This window comes from Schistocerca piceifrons, chromosome 2 (assembly GCF_021461385.2).
Source record: "Schistocerca piceifrons isolate TAMUIC-IGC-003096 chromosome 2, iqSchPice1.1, whole genome shotgun sequence".
Classification (NCBI taxonomy): domain Eukaryota; kingdom Metazoa; phylum Arthropoda; class Insecta; order Orthoptera; family Acrididae; genus Schistocerca; species Schistocerca piceifrons.
In genome coordinates this window covers 1,093,481,507-1,093,495,688 of record NC_060139.1, presented here as the reverse complement: position 1 = coordinate 1,093,495,688, position 14,182 = coordinate 1,093,481,507, and the positions used below count along the sequence as shown (strand labels likewise).

The following is a 14,182-nucleotide window of genomic DNA, read 5'->3' as shown; positions in this document are numbered from 1 at the left end:
ATGTGAGTGATAATTCAGTGATTTTATCTGAACGTTGAAATAAAATCATATGTTACTAAATACAGGAATACTTTTCAGTACTCTAAAACCTCTCGCGTTACGTTACGGTTTCTTAATGGTAAATAGCGGGCCCAATAGAAATTAGTATAAAGAAGGAAGCTACCACAAACATTTTATATGAGTGGAATAAAGCAGATGGTCTAAAGTTAAGCAGTATTGTGCTGTAATAATACCAAGTGAAGCAATATTATGCTATAACAAAACTGATAACAAGAACAATACCAATAGCAATACAGTAGAAAAAAACTTCAAATGAAGTGGCGTAAGGTTTTGTGTTGATAGAGATTCAAACCCAACGCCTAATCTGACTGTAAAGTAAACAGAGTCAAACGTTAAATATGGAATTTTTTTCTCTGGTAGTGAGTTGTGTCCATGTTTGAACTATAAATAACGTAACGAAAAGTTTTATGCTGACTGGGAGTCGAGCACCCACCCGTCGCCGTTTTGCTGACACATGACGAGACGCTGACTACCGTAAACCTTCTCACCAGTAGTTCGGAGTGGTATGGATGAACCTCACATGATGTGATGAACCCGTCAGTGACTAACTGGGAGCCAAAACCAGTACATACCGTCAGTGGTGAGAATGCATAAAGAAGTTAAAAATTATATTTATTTTTCATCAGTAGTTTGGTGTAAATATGCTATAGCTTGATATAACATGACGCAAATTTTTGTACCGGACCAGGATTCGAATCAAAACTTGCATCTTTCGTGGAGACCTTGAGGAATTTAACATAGGGGTGTATTGTCCCGAAGGGTTGAAAGGGTTCCAAACCCATGAAAGAGGACCTCTAATTTCGAATCCTCCACCAGCGCCAGTGTTTTCAAAATCGCAAGTGCAAATAAAATAAGGAATAAGTGTTCTGTGATCGTGTATTATGATTGGGTCCTTAAATAAAATAAAGTTTCTATAGAAAAAATGCGCATTATCAAATTTACGTGACTCCAAGTAGGCGATTCCACGCGGAATCTACGACTAGTGAATTATCTGTATTGCCAGTCATTAAGGCAATGAGATCGTGCTATGAACAGCATTGGTTTGACAAGTTACACGATAATGTGACCACTTTGTGGAGCATAAGATGAATTAGCTCTTGTATTCAAAATCGTTCGAGATCTAAACATTTTGTCATCTTTTTATCTCTTCTCTTATTGAGCTACAAGCTTCCTGGACGAAAATCAGTTAGGAAACCTTAATTCCTCTTACAACCTATATTAAGTACCTGCTAGATTTAAAGTTGAAAAATTTAATAAACTACGATATAAACAAAAATTTTTGTGAATACGTAATTTGATTCTTTTATGTGTGTTACTGAATGAGTTATTTACTGCATTTCTTTTTGGATCCAGCCTCACTATCAGCTCTACATATATTTGCGTTAGTCTCAGAATGCTTCTTGGGTATGACACCAGATAGGTACAGACCATATCGAGGTCAAAAGCGCGTCTATCTTACTAATATGTGAAGTGGATCGGTTTATGGATACTTTATATTTTATTAAAGTAGTCTTTCGCTACAGGGTTATCAAAGCAAGTTGTAATTAATTTGTATTAGAAGAGTGCATATTTTTTAGCATTTATCATTACTTTATTGGATGTAGAAAGCACAAGAGATAACCATAAACAATAAATTCTCTCTCATTAACCAAAGTTGTTTCATAATGTTCAGCTGCTTTTACCATTGTGATAAATCGTAAGAACGTCCGTCATCAAAGCCTATTTTTCTTGAATGTGACGAATAATTCACATCGAAACGATCCAATTTAAAATTAGAAAACTATTTTCTGATGTTATTTCCTTGATGTACTCATAGTATTTACGGTACATACGTTTCCAGCTGACTCCACTACCGGCACCACGCAATTAAATCCAAATAGAGCAAAATTTCACAAATTTTACACTGATTTCTGTTTCACGCTCGGCTTTCTAAACCTTAAACAATGTTCATTATAATTTTGAAATGTGTAACGTTCAATGACGCATCGCAAAAACAATTCTCGAACCGCAGACAAAAAATGACGAATGATAAATACACTTACAGAAATCTGTGTGACAACTCGACACACAAAATATCCACAGACTTATTTACTAAACTACTTTCGTCACATAAAGCCGGCCGCGGTGGCCGAGCGGTTCTAGGAGCTTCAGTCCTGAACCGCGCGACTGCTACGGTCGCAGGTTCGAATCCTGCCTCGGGCATGGATGAGTGTGATGTCCTTAGGTTAGTTTGGTTTAAGTATTTCTAAGTTCTAGGGGACTGATAACCTCCGATGTTAAGTCTCAAAGTGTTCAGAGCCATTTTTTCGTCACGTAAATTTTAGCTGCAACAGTAGATTACATACTTCAGCATCGTTCACGTCACATGGTACAGAAGCAATGGTCACAACACTGTTGACTTCGCAATTACACTGAAGTGCCAAAGAAGCTGGTATAGACATGCATATTCAAATATACAGATATGTAAACAGGCAGAATACGTCGCTGCGGCCGGAAACGCCTATGTAAGTGTCTCGTGTAGTTGTTAGATCGGTTACTGCTGCTAAAACGGCAGGTTATCAGTATTTAGGTGGTGTCATAGCCGGCGCACGAGCGATGGGACACAACACCACCGAGGTAGCGATGATGTGGGTGGGGATTTTCCCGTATGACCATTTCACGAGTATACCGTGAGTATCAGGAATCCGGTACAACATCAACTCTCCGACATCGCTGCTCCAGGAAAAAGATCCTGCAAGAATGGGACCAACGACGAATGAAGAGAATCGTTCAACGTGACAGAAGTGCAAACCTTCCGCAAATTGCTGCAGATTTCACTGTTGGGCCATCAACAAGTGTCTGTGTGCGAACCATTCACCATCTGGGATGCCTTGCATCGTGCTGTTCTCCACCCCCTCGTACTCTTACGGATTTATGGACAGCTCTGTAGGATTCATGGTTTCAGTTCCCTCCAGTGCTACTTCAGAGATTAGTCGAGTCAATGCCACGTCGTGTTGCGGCATTTTCTGCGTGCTCGGCGGGGCCATACACGATATTAGACAGGTGTACCAGTTTCTTTCGCTCTTCAGTTTACATCAGCCGAAGTGTAGTTTGAAAAGAATATAATAGGAATGCCCTTGAAATCTTGGCTTTACGTTCGACTGCACGACGTTTACCTCTAGACTGCGAACAAGCAGTTAGCCGTTATGGGATTTTATTTCACTGAATACAAAATGATGTCGAAAGTACACATTGGTTAGCCAAGGCAGCTGGTGAGAGGTGATGCGGTCGAAAAAGGAAATGGGTGTGTTGACAGACTGTGAATCTTTTCCAGGGAGCTGGAATTCCCATCTAGTGTTTTGCATCCTCCGTTATGATAATATGATGAGCCAGATATGTGTTGAGTTCGATTGCCTGTTGAAACGATTGTAGAATAGAATGATCATAGTCTGGATAATATGATGAGCCAGATATGTGGTGAGTTCGATTGTCTGTTGAAACGTTTGTAGAATAGAATGATCATAGTCTGGATTCGGGTCACACTTCAGGCAACCATTCTTTACAGGTACGAACATCCAAATACCTATTAGAGTATAGTGAAAATTTTTGAAGTAAATCGGTAAGGATCTTTTTGAGTTTTTTGGTAACAAGAGGACGTGTATTTGTACAAAAATATTATTTTACATGCACCTGTATACCATATAAATTTAAAAATATGTAGCCTATGTCTGTCCGAATTTTACCCGGGTATCGTGCAAAAATATGAATTAAATCGCTGAAGAGCTATCCCAGATTTTTCCTAAAATCTTTCACCTTTATATAGTACATACACGTTTATATACCACATATATTAAAAAAATGTATAATCGACGACTGTCCGAGATTTTTTCAATCGTTAAAATACTACTTTTCTCTATATAGTAGTGTATATGAGACATTATTTAACACTAGTAAACTCAGATTTATTACAATAACTGATATTTCAAAGTAGAATCTTCTTCATATGACGTGACGAAAATATTTGTAATGGCTCAGGATCAGTAACTCCTATCTAGTGACTACTTTCCCCTTACGTTATCACCAGCACGCGTCGTTGTGCTCACTGCCAAGTATCGTGACCCCATGAAACAGGCGTCTCCATCCTCGAGGGCTACCATTTTTCTTTTAAGAGGTAGACTGGAGACCTTCTTGATTGGATCTATCCACCTGCTCACTGTGACTTTCCATTGCTCTCTTGCCGGCCATCTTCCCTTACATGATTATTTTCTCTCTGTTTTCTCCATGTCTTATCACATAACGGGCAAAGAACTGGAGAATACTTTGGCTGATGCGATAAGAAAGGTGCCCAGAGATACTAAGTTGCCCAATAATGGACACATTTTTTCTTCATTCGATCCATTTTATGCGTTGCAGCCTGCGCCAACATCAAAGTTCCAATGCATCATTAGAATGCTTGTCTCTGGCGTTGAGGGTCCAAATTTCGCAACCATAAAAGAAGACGGTAAACACGAGTGTTTCAATAAGGCGGACCTTTCCGGTGTTCGTTCTCGCTCTGTTTTGTCATATCTTGTTGACCCTCTTCATAGCCACTGACCCTAGCGTGATTCGTCTCCTTATCTTCACAGCTTCCCACGCAGCAGATGGCTGACTCAAGATCCACGAAAGAACACAAGATTTCCAGTTCTTGTAGTCGCCCTGTGAGTTGAAACTGTGCTCCTCGATCAATTACCGTGTGTTTAGATTTGTCGAGATTGAGGCCCAATCCATACGACAGACTAATATCCTTTACTTATATTAGTATCTCAGCAAATTTATCTTAGATGCTGGCTGACAGCACGGTGTCTCCAGTAAATCGAGAGCTGTTAATAGTCTACACCAACTGAGATGCCTTTAGTCCACTCATCAAGAGCATTCTTAATGACAGGTTCTGCGTAGTTGTTGTGTAGCTGGGGGTATAGAATACAACCCTGTCTGACACCTTCATAGAAGAAATCAAGACTTGACAAGTCCTGTCTTCACAGCTGCTAGGTGATTGTTGTATAGACTTACGATCAGTGCTGTCAAGTCTGGTAGGACGCTGAACTATGCAAGCGCCTTCCACAGCTTGTCCCAGTCAATACAGTCAAAGACTTTCCTATAGTCGAGGAAGCAGATGGAAACAGGAACATAGAACTCTCTCGGTTTCTCGATTATTCGTCGTATGTTGAATATCTCTTCACGAGTTCCTTTCCTTCAACAAACACTGCATTTTCTGTGGATATGTGAGGCTGAATGTACGGCTTGAAACGCTGGTTCAAGATATAAGAGTATCACAGATACCGTTAATGAAGTGTGACCTGTCCTATCTTCAGTTCCGTGGTATTACTCTGATTATGTTCTTGTACCTGTCTTGATCCTGGATGGAATCGATACCAATTTTCTTCAGATTGCTTCTTTCTTCAATTAACTGTAGTGTGGACAGTGTTACCCAAGGACGCTTTGCACTTCGTGGTCTTTCTGATGTCGGAAGTGAAGAGGAAACGACCTCCTTCGTTCTGTCCCACGTTTGAGATACTGGTGCAGCCTTATCAAGACTCATGTTGTGAAGTTTTGGCCTTAGTTACAAGCTCACCAAAACTTTCTGAAGAAATTCCATATTTGCGAGTTTCAGATATCTTTCTCCGCTCTTCTTGGTGGATTTGAGCTTAAACCGCATTTCATGGACGGCAGATTGTGATCACTTTCACATTCAGCGCTAGGAAAAGTCTTACAGTCCAACACCGAAGTTGTCCAACTTTATGGCACTAGGATAGCACTAGGATAAAGTCAAGTCGTTTTCTGAATCTATCAATAGATAATATCTAAGGGTACAGATGTTTTGCTTGACGTCTGAACATAGTGTTACAATCAGTGACATCGCTCCTCACAAAAGAATCTGGTACATACCTGCCTCGTCACAAGGAAATCTAGTACTTACCTGCCTCCTCACAAAGGAATCTAGTACGTACCTGCCCAACCACACACTGTAAGCGCATGTCTTGCGTAGTATCTCGAATTTTAGCATTGACGCCTCCTTGAATTATTGCCTGTTCTTTATTATGGGTCTTACTTCTCAATAGAACTGATCCTCATCCGATGCTGCAGCAGTAGGGTTGTAGATCTGAGTGATGTTGAGTTTACATGGGGCACCATTCAAATTTATGGAGATGATCCTCTCATTAAAGTGCACACACTGGATAACACAGGAGTTCAGGTTTCTAGGAACACTATTGCAACACCATTTCTGCTTTGGTGACTACTTTCTGGAAAGTACATAGTTTTCCTTGATTCTTGAAGTGACCACTTCCTCTCAGGAAAGTCTCACTAAGCCCAAGAATATGTAGGCCATTCACTCTCCTTTCTCTTTCTATTATTATGTTTTCCTGTTAGAAGTAGTCCTTTTCCTGTTTGGAGTGGCCCACGCACATTCCATGTTGCAATCTTTATTACAATGAGCAGAGGTAAGTTACATTGTGGTGTTGGTCTGATGACTTGTTTTAGTCCTATCTCCCCCACTCCTCTGGATATACCAATGGAGGACTTGAAAACTAAACTCCGCCAGAACAGGCCTTGGAAAGCCCAATGGTACCGACCGGCCGCCGTGTCATCCTCAACCCACAGGCGTCACTGGATTGCGGATATTGAGGGGCATGTTTACGAGACCGGAGACGCTACTTCTCAATCAAGTAGCTCCTCAGTTTGCCTCACAGGGGCTGAGTGCACTCCGCTTGCCAACAGCACTCGGAAGCTGGGAGCAAGTTAGAGCTGAACAAAGTCATCGGGTTCTCGTAGGAAAAATTTCAGTCGTGGTTTCCCGTTCTCTTCCACTATCCTTGGTATATAACCACAAAAGATCCTACATACATGGTGTTAGGGGTATAAGTTTAGATATTGTGATCATTGGTTCCCTCATGCGTACTGATTTCAGTGTGTTACTTGTTTTTTCTCTGCGTCTAACAATCTTTCGTCAAACACGTCACGTAATTTACTATTTGATGTTTTCTGAGCGGTTGTAACTGCACCATTAAGTGCACTATGCCTATCAGTATAGACTACCAGTCTTGCGTCTAAACCTCCACACTTCAACACCTGACTTGCTGTCCAGTGGAAAATAAGCATTAATGACTTGCTCTTAAACATCTACTTTGAGGTACAAACCAACTTAAAAACATACCACTCCTAACAGCTATAATTAATAGTCAGCAGATAAATTAAATATTAGAAAATGTTGTTCATTACTCTGTCCTGGTTCACCAGAAACATATAAGCATTTATACCCCTGACACCCTGTATGGTTTCACCCAAAAATGACAATATGTGACGTATTTAAACTTGAAATGACACAACGTAGAGTTTTGGGGTTGTGAATGCATGTCCTAATAGTGTTGTTGTACGAGCATATTCAAACGCTAAATATCAATTTTTTTCATATTTATCGAGGTGACTGAAACTGAAATAGCCATACGAAAATGTTTTTCTTAATCGGAATACGAATCTGGAACATGTGAGCAATGTCTTCTAGCGAGAAATAGACATTATATATGACTACAATTCTTCACCAGCGGGATGTCTGGATGTTTTGAATTGGAAATAGCGTGCCGAAAAGTTGTGTGGAGAGGCGAACACCGCATATATCGTCATTGTAGCGACGAAAACTTTAGTTGTGGTCTTCAGTCCAGAGACTGGTTTGACGCAGCTCTCCATGCTACTCTATCCTGTGCTAGATTCTTCATCTCCGGGTAACTACTGCAACTTACATCCTTCTGAATCTGTTTACTGTATTCATGCCTTGGTCTCCTTCTACGATTTTTACCGTCCGCGCTTCCCTCCAATACTAAAATGATGATCCCTTGATGCCTCAGAACGTGTCAAATCAACCGATCTCTCCTTCTAGTCCTGCCACAAATTCCGCTTTTCCCCAATTCTATTCAGGACCTCCTCATTAGTTACGTGACCTACCCATCTAATCTGCAGCATTCTTCTGTAGCACCGCATTTCGAAAGCTTCTATTCTCTTCGTGCCTAAACTATTTATCGTCCATGTTTCACTTTCATACACGGCTAGACTCCATACAAATACTTTCAGCAAATACTTCATGACTCTTAAATCTATTCTCGATGTTAACAAATTTCTCTTCTTCAGAAACGCTTTCCTTGCCATTGCTGGTCTACATTTTATATCCTCTCTACTTTGCCCATCATCAGTTATTTTGCACCCCAAATAGCAAAACTCATCTACTAATTTAAGTATTTTAATTTCTAATCTCATTCTCTCAGCATCAAGTGATTCAATTCGACTACATCCTTTTATCCTCGTTTTGCCTTTGTTGAGATTCATCTTATATCTTCCTTTCAAGACACTGTCCATTCCGTTTAACTGCTCTTCCAGGTCCTCTGCTGTCTCTGATAGAATTACAATTCGTCAGCAAACCTTAAAGTTTTTCTTTCTTCCCCACGGATTTTAATTCCCACTCCAAATTTTTCTTTTTTTTCCTTTACTGCTTGCTCAATATACAGATTGAATAACATCGGAGATAGGCTACAAACCTGTCTCACTCCCTTCCCAACCACTGCTTCCCTTTCGTGCCCCTCGACTCTTGTAACTGCCGTCTGGTGTTTGTACAAATTGTAAATAGCCTTTCGCTTCCTATATTTGGCCTCTATCACCCTCAGAATTTGAAAGAGAGTATTCCAGTCAACATTGTCAAAAGCTTTCTCTAAGTCTACAGATGTTAGAAACGCAGGTCAGTATTGCCTCACGTGTTCCAGAATTACTACGGAATCCAAACCAATATTCCCCGAGGTCGGCTTCTACCAGTTTTCCAATCGTCTGAAAAAAACTCGTGTTATTATTTTGCAGCCGTGACTTATTAAACAGATAGTTCGATTATTTTCACATCTCTCAACACTTGCATTCTTGTGATTGGAATTAATATATTCTTCTTGAAGTCTGAGGGTATTTAGCCTGTCTCATACTTGCTCACCAGATGGTAGAGTTTTGTCAGGGCTGGCTACCCCAAGGCTATTAGTAGCTGTAATGGAATGTTGTCTACTCCCGGGACCTTATTTCGGTTTAGGTCTTTCTGTGCCCTGTCAGATTCTTCACGCAGTATAGTATCTCCCATCTCATCTTCATCTAAATCCTCTTCCATTTCACTAATATTCCCTCAAGTACATCGCCCTTGTATAGACACTCTACATACTCCTTCTACCTTTCTGCCTACCCTTCTTTACTTAGAAACGGTTTTCCATCTGAGCTCTTCATATTCATATAAGTGGTTTTCTTTTCTCCAATTTTCCTGTAGGCAGCGTGTATCCTATCCCTAGTAATATATGCTTTTACACCCTTACATACGTCCTCTAGCCATCCCTGCTTAGCCATTTTTCACTTCTTGCCTATCTCATTTTTGAGACGTTTGTGTTCCTTTTTGCGTGCTTCATTTACTGAACTTTTATATTTTCTCCTTTCATCAATTAAAATCAATATCTCTCATGTTACCCAAGGATTTCTACTAGCCTCGTCCTTTTACCTATTTAGTCCTCTGCTGCCTTCAGTATTTCATCTCTCAAAGCTACCCATTCTTTTTCTACTGTATTTCTTCCCCCCGTTCTTGTCACTCGACCCCTAATGCTCTCTCGGAAACTCTCTACCTCTGGTTCTTTCAGTTTATCCAGGTCCCATATCCTCAAATTCCCACCTTTATGCAGTTACTTCAGTTTAATCTACAGTAACTGTAGTTACTGGGAGTCAAAATTGACACTCTATCGTTATTGTTGTGAATGCAGGAGGAGATGGTAAAATCATCAGTAATGCGAGGAGAACATGCGACAGCTTCAAATGACATGATTATTTTTATGTCAAATCAGGACTAGACCCAGACGTGCGCCTTTCATGGACACCTTGAGGAGTTTGGATTTAGGAAGAAACAAGTAAGTGACTAAAGTTCATACACCGTCCCTAATTGTTCGTTCCGCCGAAGAGGGTATCTGATTTCGAATCTCCGAGCAGCACCAGTATTTTCGAGATCTCACATTTAAATACAATAAGAAATACTGTAAGATAGCTTTTTGGTGACAGAGTATCTGCTTGCCGCGACTTCTGCATCTGTTTTCGCCCAAGCTTAACGATCTTTCTTCCAGTAGGTAATTAATGAAAAACATCTTTAATGTGGATTTGTAAGGATGGTACAGTTCTTGTCTTTTAACTGGCGTTACCGGAGTTGAAGAGGGTCTGTTCGTACTAAAAAATGGTTGCCTGAAGTGACACCCGAATACAGACTATGAACATTCCATTCTACAATCGTTCCAACAGACCACCCAACTCAACACATATCTGGCACATCATATTATCATAACAGAGGATGCAAAACGCTAGATGAGAATTCCAGCTCCCTGGAGAAGATTCACAGTTTGTCAACACACCCATTTCCTTTTTCGACCGCATCACCTTGCCTTGGCTAACCAATGTCCACTTTCGATTTGATTTTGTAATCAATGAAATAAAATGACTAGTGCCAACTGGTGACGCTGAAGGGCGCAACCATTCCCACATGAACGATTGATTCCCACTTGAACTGCTGGGATACTCCGTGTGTTTGCAGTCTGGAGGTAAACGAACGTAATGCCAAGATATCAAGGGCACTCCTATCTCCAGCCTTTCAAACTACATTTTGGCTGATAGACGCTGAAGAGCCAAAGAAACTGGTGCACCTGCCTAATATGGTGTAGGGTCCCCGCGAGCACGTAGAAGTGCCGTAAGACGAAGTGGCATGGTCTCGACTGATGTCTGAGATAGTGCTGGAGGGAACTGACACCATAAATCCTGCAGGGCTGTCCATAAATCCGTAAGTGTACGAGGGGGTGGAGAACAGAACGTTTCAAGGCATCCCCGATATGCTCAATAACCTTTATATCTGGGGAATTGGGTGGCCGGCGGAAGAGTGTTCCTGGAACAACTCTGTAGCAATTCTGTACGTGTTGGATGTCTTACTGTCTTGCTGGAATTTCTCAAGTCCGTCGGAATGCACAATGGATATGAATGAATGCAGGTGGTCAGACAGTATGCTTACGTACGTGTCACTTGTCAGAGTCGTAACTAGACGTATCAGGAGCCCCGTATCACTCCAACTGCACGCGCTCCACACGCTTACAGAGCGTCCACCAGCTTGAACTGCCCCTGCTTACATGCAGTGTCCATGGATTTATGAGGTTGTCTCCACACTCGTAAGCGACCTCCTGCTCGTTACCATTTGAGACTAGACTCATCCGACCAGGCAACATGTTTCCAGTCATCAACAGTCCAATCTCGGTGTTGAGGGCCCAGGCGAGGCGTCATCAAGGTTACACGAGTGGGTCTTCGGCTCCGAAAGCCCATATCGATGATGTTTCGTTGAATGGTTCGCACGTTAACACTTGTTGATGGCCCAGCATTGAAATTTTCATCAATTTGCGGAAGGTTTGCACTTCTGTCACGTTGAACGATTCTCTTCAGTCGTCGTTGGTCCCGTCCTTGCAGAATCCAGTTCAGCGGGAAATGCTCGCAGAGGTTTCGGTGTGGGAACTTTATCCTATGCTACGACGGCGTTCGGTAGCACTGGTGCCCAGCTGAAGCTGCGTTAGTATTTATAGTTACTAGTAGACAATTTTCTTAGGTTAAAGTGACAGTTTCAAGCATACTTTATGCTTATCTTCGTTCCTTTTTGTCTCCTACATCTGGGCAAATGAAGATTTAGTGATCTGCGGGTTTTTTTTCTAAATTATCAAGTAAAATCGCACCAAGTGTAGTAAACATCGACTAATATCAAGTAATACTCGTGATAAGTAGAGATTAAAACAGAGTAAAGTAGAGATTAACCCTTTGTTGCCTGACGGTACTTAAAAGTACCAGTAAGTTTTGACTCTAATTATTTTCTCGTGGTGCAGTTTCGTGATCTGAGAGCCTGTCGGTACGTAACAGTAACTCTGCTCTACTGTTTCATAGATGTTATTGTGCAATACATAGACCTCTCTGGCGGTCAGAGCTTGAAATTGTTTTTCGCGCGCTGCTGTGAAAACAGAAGATCGTATGTGATTGTTTCCATGGTGTTGCCTGAATTTGTGCGCAATTTATTGAAACTTCCGTTGAGTTTTCCATTGTACGTACTTACCTTCTTTGTTTTTTATAATAGTTTGAAGCATTACGTTACAAGTGAATGAGATAAAGTGGAAAAAATAAAGCGGACTTATTAGTACTGTCAGGTTGTGCTAACACTTTATTGTAGCAACAATGCGTTACCTCTCACTAGTTGTTCTGTCCACTTTTTCTCACACAGAAATCGGTAAATACATTTGCCTGTGGAACAATTAGAACAAACAGGAAAGGTTTGCCAGGGAATTTACCTAAAGAAAAATGTCTAAATCAAATCACAGAGAGTCATCTTTAGACCCAACAGTATTTCAATGGAAGGAAAATAAAGTAGTATATTTTGCGTCAAACTTCCATGGCATTGAACAGAGCGTAGTGACAAGAAAACAGAAAGATGGAACTAGTATGACTATACCATGTCCAGTTATTGTATGTGATTACAATAAAAACATGGATGGTATGGATCATGCAGACAGATTACATTCAACTTATGGTCTTGACAGGCGATCAAAGAAATGGTGGTGCCGTCTCTTCTGGGGAGCAATAGAAAGTGCTTCTGTCAATGCTTACGTCATTTTCAGTTATCTACATGGGGCACTGCCACTGCTGGAATTCAGGTGTGCTGTGGCACTAGGGCTAATGAATGAACAGCAAGTGCCAAATCTCAAAAAGAGAAACTCTGGTAAAGATGAAATAACTCTCCCAAAGAGAAGGAAGGATAACTTTTCTGTTCCGAAGGATGTACGTCTTGGCAACCGAGGAAACCATTTTGTAGTGTTCAGTTGTAAAAGAGGACGATGCGAAATGTGTGCGAAAAATAAAATTCAGCCGAGACCACATTCACAATGGAGTACATGTAAAGTGTATTTGTGCTGCAATGAGAAAAAGAACTGTTTCCTACAATTTCATGAGGTATCAGTAAATATGTGATATGTATATACAGTCAAAAATGTATAGCTAAGTTACTATGTATTGTGAAGTTGCTCTAGAATAAATTTATGCGAAATTTAAAAAAAAAAAAATTCAGAAATATCATATTTCGGTTAATTAATTTTCTAATGTAAAAATATTTAATATTTATGTGGAATAAGGTACAAGTTATAAAAATTGGAGCATTTTTCTGCGCATGTTGTGATTCTGTACATGGAGTCTGACGGTACCAGTAGAGAAAAAAGTTGTGAAAAATAAAATAAAATTTTACAAAAAATCCTACCGTCATTTGAGGCCACAATAGCATAAATTCTGCAAAGAAAATGTTAAAAAGTAAATTCTTTCTTATGTCAGGAAACAAAGGGTTAATTGTTGGGCCTATCGCGACTCAGCATCTCCGCTTTATGAGCAACAACTTTCCTTCTCATAAATATTGTTACATTCCAGCATGGATTTTCCATTATTTGATTAGAAGTTGTGTTTTACTATGAGTAAGTTAGTTAACAGTTAAGTGAATGTTGAGTTTCTCTTTTAAGCGGAAGTGACTAACTGTGTTCGTTATACTGAACAGCTGAAGCGATAACTTGTAGAACTAATTTTTGCGACTCGTAAATTACCAAAATTCGTGTAGTGTAAAGCGTCTTAAGTGTCGTAATTATATTTTCAAGCTGTGTTGCAATGCGTAGTAACATTGGATGTTGCCGCAGAGTAGTCCGTCAGGAATGGCTGGAGTGGTATTCGTAGACCGTGCGCTGGAATTCAACTTGGCCACTGCAGATAGAATTGAATGGGAAACTCAACAACGCTCTCCCATAGAACCGTAGGCTCTGAAAATCGAAGGGGGAAATCACTGAAAAGGAGGAAAAAATTTGTGCTCTACAAGCTGAATAGTTTAGGCGAAATTTTAACCCGTTGGAAAGCTTTTTATGATGCTGAGCCATAGTAATACAGTATTTCTTGAAAGAACACATCGCCAATTGACTGTCTATTTCTGCATATTTCCTGCGTTCAGTCTAGATTTCTGTTTCACGTCATTACTGAGTATAAAGGTAAAATCAAAAATATGCGAACA

General features: G+C 40.4%; 1 protein-coding gene across 1 annotated transcript in view; it reads right to left on the bottom strand.

Moving 5' to 3' along the window:
• The window catches only part of LOC124777766, a 143,651-nt gene that overhangs the window by 81,446 nt on the left and 48,023 nt on the right, over positions 1 to 14,182 (bottom strand). The window lies entirely within an intron of this gene.